Below are 8561 nucleotides of genomic sequence, written 5' to 3'. Positions count from 1 at the left end.
ATACACAATTTTATAAAAAAAGAAAAATAAAAGAATTTGGTGAAAGAAAAATTAATCTCTTTTTAGTTCTCTAGAATACATTTGAATTGCAAATTGAAGGTATCTAAATATACCTAAATTATATAAATTATACTTTATTACTAGAGTCTTTTTAGGTTAAGCAACAATAGTTTTTAACTATTTGTATTAGAGTAACACCTAGAAGGTAACTACCTGAAGAAGGTAAGCACTCCCATTCCCTTCCCCTCCATGCTCAGAGGCACATTCCCTCCCCATGCCTCCCCTCATATTTCCTCCTCCCATGCCACTGCCAGTATCCCCACTGTCCCAAAGGTGATGGGAACTCCTATCCTGCTCCAACCAGGCTCCATGGGGGCTGGGTTCAGCCTGGAATGATGGTGGCAAAGGTTGGGTAGGTCGTTTTTCCATGTGCCTGCTCCCAGGCAGGTGGGGAAAACTTGTGGGCAGTAGGCAGGGAGGAGGAATGTACCTACCTACTGTCACTGCTGGTATCCTCAGCTGAGCCCAGCCCCTGTGCAGCCTAGCTGCAGCAGGACAGGAGCTAGCTTCAACCTCAGTGGGGACACTGGCAGTAGCAGGCAAAGGAAGGGGCAGCAATGGAATGGAATGGGAGGGGAGAGGACAGGGAAAGGACATGCTTCTGAAGATTGTGGGTAAGGGAGAAGACTTACCTTCTCCAGGGCTTAAGAAAGTCCTGGGCTGCTGCCCCTTGCCGCATAGTCCACAGTAGTTAGCTGTGTAGAGATATAGGCTACTGCATCATGTTCAGTCTATGCATACACATGTATACATTCTAACTGCAAGGGAAATAGAATTGCAACTTATACATTAGTTTTCCTAGCATAGTGTTCTATCTGCTATGTCACAGGTTAGGTATTATCCAGGTCCCTTTCCAGCACCCCCTTTGAAACCAAAAAAAAGGAGATATGTGGGGCCAGGAGGAAGAAATCAAGCTAGAGGGCATATGGACATCAGTAAAATGGACATCACTCTGGATAAGATGGGACTTTGCCTGGACCATTGTTCCTAAAGTTCCAGAAAGTTTCCCATTGCACTGCTCTTCATCCAGTTTATTCAGCAACTAAAGGCAAGATGCAATTGCTCAACTTCAAAAGGAGTGGAGTGCTGGAGAGGTGACTGGGTTAACGTCTAACCTGCAGACTGACTACAAAGTCAGAGGAAATGCAGTTTCAAAACCCTTTGGGTCTAGAAAGTAGTGTCCAGCTCCCTGGACAAGAGTGCTAACCAAACAACCATTGGGGCTAAAACATGGTGAGGCCCTGCTCCCCTGCTTTTCCTGGGACTTATATGCAGGTACACATGCATGTGTGTAGCTACCCAGCCACAGCATAGCTTATTGAACATGCTCAGTCTACACACACTTAGGTCTCCTGGGGCTCCTAACCCATGAATTGTCCACACATTAACACGTGAAACTACTTTTAAGCACACTTTAGGTGGCTTAAAGTTATGCCATTCTAGGCCAGGTTTGATCTGAGTTACTGAACTGTGTCTCTGATCTGTGTTACTCAGCTTGTATTTCATTAATGTGTGGCTACTCTGCACTCATCAGCCACCCAAATTGCAGTCCTTCAGCATCCCAGGATTCAGTGTCCCCTCTGCTCCTGTCCCTTCCCCTCCCCTCCTGTTCTGTATGGGCAAACTTTCCATCCCCTGAACTCTACTGCCCAGAGGGTGGTTCTGGCACCAAGCCAATTTCCCTTTGCACACCGAAGGATGTGACCTTCCCCACCAGGGGTCTAACCCCATGCAAACAACCTTCAAAGCACATGCCAGCTAGCCAGGTTGCAGGGCATAGATGGGTTTGGGAGTGTGATCTAGGTGGGTTGAGGGGGGCGGGGCAAGGTATGGGGCCAGATTGGGTCCCTATGAGCTAGCATTTCCTTCCCAGGGCAGAGGCAGTAGCTTCCCCAAAAGCAGCTTCCCTCACCACACCCAGCTTCCAGCCAGCCCAGAAAGCACAACCAGCACACCCTGCATCCCAATCCCAATTTATTAAAACATGATACCTTCTTTAATTTAGTTTCTTTTTAATTTTTTTAATGTTTTATCTTTCCGTGGTTGACTTCCTTTATTACACTACTCATCTCCATTCCCCATTTCATTGATTTCATTACCTACCCTCATCCCATTAACTGTCTGCATCCCCTTTTCATATTCCTGCCCCCCAGCCCTTCCTGGCTCACCAACCCGCTAGTAGCAATTCACAGCTATAGCTCCTAGTCAGGCCCCTGCTCACCGGTTCTCCAGTGAAAGTCACAGCTGTGCAGCTCAGGGACATTTCGGGAAGGGTTTTAGCCTTAAGGTGTGACTGTTCCAAACTTGAAATAGCACTAATACCAATCAATATATGAGCAGCTCAAAGTGCAACATGTAACAGGGCCTTTACAAATATATAGTGTAGGGGTGAGGGGCAAAAACACCCAGGTAGAAAATTGGTAGTGTTACCGTGATGTTGTATCCATAATGGTCCATACATTATGAGAAAGGCAGGTGTTTTGGGGTGGAGACATCTTTTATTGGACTAATTGCATAGTAAGAAGGTTAGGTAAGGTTTTGAATGCAAGGCAATCTTCAAGTCTGAGGAGGAAAGCAAGCACAGCAATTGTTAAGAACAGTGGGTAGACCTGTGAAATTAGAAGGGGGAGAAATGCCTAGAGATAGCTGACAGACAATTACTTCACAGCTCTACCCACTGTTCTTAACAATTGTACTTGCTTTCCTCTTCAAACCTAAAGAAGAATGACTTGCATTCAAAAGCTTGTGTAACTTTTCCCCAACCGTGCAGTTGGTCCAATAAAAGAAATCACCCACAAAAATCTTTGCCTCTCAGGTAGAAATTGCCATTTAGATGCAAAAAGGGGAACAGAATTCTGCCCTTAGCATTTTGCAGATAGTGCTTAACACAATTCAGTTTTATGTTTAATATCTCTCTTAATATAAGAAAGTTAAAACTAAAACATATTCCAGCTAAGTTTATAAGCCATAAATAGCCTGTTAACCATAGATAATATTGACTATTCCAAGTTAAATATACTAGTGTGGCTTATTTTGCTAGAAAGGCACATTAATAATGGTACGGTTAGAAGCTGGCTAGAGGATTCGTATTTGTATAGAAATCCCAACACAGATCAGATGAATAGGCAGTTTTAGATTATAACAATATATTCAAAAGGAATGAAAAGACCGAAGTCTTAGTTTACTGTAGATCTGCTTATTCCATGTAGACAAAGGTACTGCACCAGCTGCCACTGAAATTCATTAGTATCCTTCCACTGTCTTCAGTTTGTATTCCATAAGCTATAGTGAAGAGTTAATTGTAATGATCTTTATGAGTAAGCCAAAGGTGTTCATTGTATTATGGAGTTGTTTGTCATGGCTCTATAGTTAAAATAAAAACTTCTAATTCAGCCTTATAAAAAGCTTTAAACCTTTCTTTTAGCACTGTCCAGCTTCTGAGGGGGCATCTGCACTACACCACATGACGTATATCCAATCTCCTGCTGCACCATGCCACATTATGTGCACCCATTGCTGCACCCTGTGCAGGTGCCCTCACATCTCACCATGTGCACCCCCTTCTTCTTCCTCACACTTTGCTTCACTGCACCATACCATGTCTTTGGGCCCATCACCACACCCTGCTGTGTGAGGTCCCTGGGTTCCCCTGAGCCCTCTAGCCACAGGATCCCTCAGTTCTGGCCCACACTACCCTGGCCCATACCCAGGGACAGGGTGAAGCAGCAGAAACAGAAGGAGGGAGGGAGAGCCCAGGGACTCCAGTGGTAACAGTCGGAGAGTAATGAAGGGAGCAGCACCCAGACTGGGAGCCCAGGGCCTTCAGTTTAACCCCTTGGAGGCCAGATGTGGCCTCCAAGCTGCCAGTTAGACAGCCTTACTTTATTTGTGAAAATCTAATTAAAATAGAAAAAAGTGGAATATATACTGGGCATGTCTACACATTCATTAATGCACCTTTGCTACTGCACATTGAGTTTAGTACCTCTAATATGAGGTACTACATAAAGGTGTATTAGCCTGCAGTAATGAGCAGTAGCAAAGACAAATATTTTTGGGGGACGCTTAATGCACAGTAAACTAATTCTAGTGCACATTAGTTCATTAGCATGGTTTTTACTGTGAAGTGCTAATGAGCAGTAGAGAAGGCTACTGTGCATTACAGCGTCTGGGGAGAGTGGGGAGAAGAGAGAGACTCACTAAACACTCCAAAAGCAAAAGGAAGCATCCCTACCCCATCAAAAAAGCCATTCGCTTTTTTCCGCTCTTCTAAAGGCATAGGTGAACAAACAAGTTACTATAAGGAAAAAAAGGTGGGGATTTACAGCATGTCAGTGATCCATATTTACTCTTACCCCAAGGTAAATGAAAGGTATCCCATGGTAGCTTACCCCACCTACATGGATTAGCTCACGAGTTGTAAGCAGTATCTTGTGTATGTGCCTATGCCCTAACTGCTGTTTAAATTCTCAAGCAGTACTCCTTTTCAGAACCAAGACCATTAAACATGGCCAGTATAGAAACACTGCTAAACATTCTTTCCCTCCATTTTTAATTGAGATATAGAAGGGCTTATAGAAGGTCACTGAAGGTGAAGGACTCTATTGTGATAAAACCCAATTTTATTTAGTGTACTTCAATGCCTTTTACAATAATCAAAACGGTTTTTGTGATCCTCTCTATACTGTGAACCTATTTGAATTTATCATAGTGGCTTGATGAAAAATTAATTGAGATTCAGAATAATAAGAGTTATAAGATAATTTCTTTTGGCAATGTTTCACTTTTGTTTGCACACCTGTTGCAAGAAATCTAAAATATTCTGAGACTGATCCTTCCTTTACATTATTGCTTGTCATCTGCTGATGGCTCATGTGTCATACACAGGTAGTGTTTTTCTACAGAGAATTTTATAATTTTTTAAGGCATAACTGAAAATGTGTGCTCTGATTATTGAAATCAATGACAAATCTGCTGTGGCATGCCTGCTGTCAGGAAGAAAAATTGGGGGGGAGGGGGAGGAGAAGAGAGAGAGAGAGACTCACTAAACACTCCAAAAGCAAAAGGAAACATCCCTACCCCATCAAAAAAGCCATTCGCTTTCTTCCACTCTTCTAAGGGCATAGGTGAACAAACAAGTTGCTATAAGGAAAAAAAGGTGGGGATTTACAGCATGTCAGTGATCCATATTTACTCTTACCCCAAGGTAAATGAAAGGTATCCCATGGTAGCTTACCCCACCTACATGGATTAGCTCACGAGTTGTAAGCAGTATCTTGTGTATGTGCCTATGCCCTAACTGCTGTTTAAATTCTCAGGCAGTACTCCTTTTCAGAACCAAAACCATTAAACATGGCCAGTATAGAAACACTGCTAAACATTCTTTCCCTCCATTTTTAATTGAGCTATAAAAGGGCTTATAGAAGGTCACTGAAGGGGCAGGACTCTATTGTGATAAAACCCAATTTTATTTGGTGTACTTCAAGGCCTTTTATAATAAGCAAAACAGTTTTTGTGATCCTCTCTATAGACACAATAAACCACATACCTGTCCTAGAATTAGAAACCAAAGCAAGAGTGATGATCAGTAACACTCTACTGAGAGTGTGTGTCCATTCCATTTATGGTGGCTATTTTATAACGTGTCTAATAATTGCTCCTCTGTCTCGCATAGTAAGGATATAAGCTAGAGATTTGAAGGCCAAGGGGTCAAAATATTGCTGCTGATATCATTATCTATACACTGTTGTGAGGCTCACCAAAATGCACATTTCAGTTATTTGCTGCTCGCTGTGTGCCATGCACCCATCTCTGTATCTAATGCACACAAGATGTGAGTCCTGGTTTTAGCTTGCGAGCCTGGCTCTACAGCAGAAGTTGTAAAGATTCATGCTTTTAGTTCTCATGGTTATTGGTTTAGTTCCTATCATTGACTGAGAAGACAGCTGTAACACCTCAACTATAATAGAATGCCTTACTGGTGGTCCCAGCAGCATTAAGTCAGAATAGCTTCCCAAATGTTTAAAGGTTAGATGCACTAAATCAGGAATATAATGAACACATAGAATCAGCTGATAAAGTTTTGCATTGGAGAGCAAGTTTGAAATTGGGATATGAATTCCCTTTTGGTACCTGTTGGAGATGGAAGTGAAAGCCTTATGAAGGGCTGCAGTGTGTTATCAGGAATGAAGATGGAAAGGAAAGCACACAACTTTTCTCTTAGGTTTTGGGCACATCCTGATGGAAGCTTAAGTGTCAGTAAAGGTGGGTTTTGTTTGCTAATATATGTAGATATGAGTCTGAAATACTTTTGTTTCTTTTAAAAGTAAAATTCTAGCTCAAAGATGCTCCAGAGTGTTGAAACGGAAGTAGAAACTTTGAGTTGAGAATGCTATACAATACAAAGTCAGATCCATTATTTTCAGGACTAGTCAAATATATCTAAAAATGTATTTTCCCTGTTTAATTTCTTAAAATTCTAGTTCTTGTTGTTTGAGACTTTAATATGAAGAACAAAGGCCTACTGAACTTTAGGAATGATATAAGAATATGCTTTATTTTTTCTTCTTTTATTCTGGTATTTCCTATACAGTGCTCATAAATATATTCATATTTCTTTTTTTTTAAGAAGATGTAAGATTAGAATTGTACTAAATGAACTACATTAAGGCACATCCCTCACTTATTTCTCATGCTTATGAGCAGAAAAAGAGTAAGCTGAAAGATAGAAGGGTTTGTTGTTTTTTTAAAAGCCCCTTTATTAATGAATCCAGCTTCTGAAACAACAGATTTAGCATTTAAAGATACATCCGATCCCCTAAAATATACATAAAGACTGACACTCATCTTCCATCAGTAGTGTTCCCTTAACCCAAGTCAATGTCCACTGGAGCGCTGGGTTCTTTTCTTGTATTCCTTTCAGTCTGTGACAGTTCCTTTGTGTTTCTGTCAGTGTTAACTTGTGTGTTTCTTCATCTCTATAATAATTCATGCCCGTTTTTCTCTAGAACTCTGAATAATACACATCTCAGTATGTTCTACTCATCTCTGTTTTTAAATTTTAAATGTATTTCAAATTTGTTCATGTCAGTTCATAGAACTTGCACTTTTCTTCAGTATTCAAAAAGGTTTCTCAAACTTTCTGGTTTGGAGGCAGGGAAAGGTTCTTTTTAAAAACAGTTTTCCTAATATAAGTAAGTCATCAAATGACCAAGAGGTAGCCATCCCTGCTTGGGTGCCCAAAGAATTGAAGAGGGCACAAGGAAGGAACATTGTATCGATATAGTTGCAGTCCTGCTATGCAAAGAGTCTTCAAGCTAGATTCCAAACGCTGGGTGGGAAGATGCAGGAAGAGGCCTGGGCCACAGCTCCCTTCTGTCTCCAAGGCTAGCAAAGCCTCATCTTTTCTCCAGGATAAACTGTTCTTACTGCAGTATGATATACTGTATACACAACAAATCTTTTGCATATATGCTTTCACCTTGTGCATACGTTTGGTGTCTGTATTCAGGGCCGTTAAAACGGTGTCAGTGAGAGATCACTAGCAGTACCTCTGGTTGTCACTGCTGGGGGCCTTCTGAAAGGTGCAAAGAGGAATAGGTTTAAAGTAGTGGCAGCAGGTCAATCGATATGGGTGCTGAGAAGATCCTCTACAGAACCCTCAAAGAGCAAACAGGATTTTTGTATCAAATTCACCAGTTTGATCTGGCTGCTTTGTGCTACTCCATGAATAAAAAGCTCTTGTAGAAACTGCTTAAGTGGCCATTAAAACTGGGTTTCCTGCCAGTTTATGTTACTGAAAAAAGCAGACAAGGTTTACCAGTGAATCTGGTTCCTTATTATTAAAGAAAAAAAACTCTCCTCTCCAAATAATGAGACCATATGGCTATGGGGTTTGTGGGACCCAAAGGCCAGCTTCTGAGGACTGATTAAAGAAGATTACAGACCAAAAGAAGAAAACATAAAACCTTAATATTCCCTAAAACATATTTTTCCTGATGTCAGTCTTGCCTATCCAACTCCTTCTACCTCTTCATAAGCTCCTTCCTCTAGCTGTTCATTTTCTCCTTCTCTATTCCATTATCGTATTGCAACCACACTATTATGAGGATATCCCCTGCTGTTTCCTACTGGCTTTTTTCTTTGTATTATATAATATGTTAAGCATGCCTAAAAAGTGTAATTATTTTTTGTTTAAGTTACCTACTACAGATATTAAGAGGTAGTAGATTTCATAGACATAGATTTCATAGACATTAGGGCTGGAAGGGACCTCAGAAGATCATCGAGTCCAGCCCCACACCCAAAGGGCAGGAAGTCAGCTGGGGTCATAGGATCCCAGCAAGATAAGCATCCAACTTACTCTTGAAGGTGTTCATTGTAGGTGCTTGAACCACCTCTGATGGTAGGCTGTTCTAGACTCTGGGGGCTCGGACAGTAAAGAAATTCTTCCTTATGTCCAGCCTGAAATGGTCTTGCAGTAGTTTATAACGGTTCAACCT

The sequence above is a fragment of the Crocodylus porosus genome, unplaced genomic scaffold, assembly GCF_001723895.1.
Source record: "Crocodylus porosus isolate Cpor-Errol unplaced genomic scaffold, CroPor_comp1, whole genome shotgun sequence".
Taxonomy (NCBI): Eukaryota; Metazoa; Chordata; order Crocodylia; family Crocodylidae; genus Crocodylus; species Crocodylus porosus.
Note: the sequence above shows the minus strand (reverse complement) of the source record.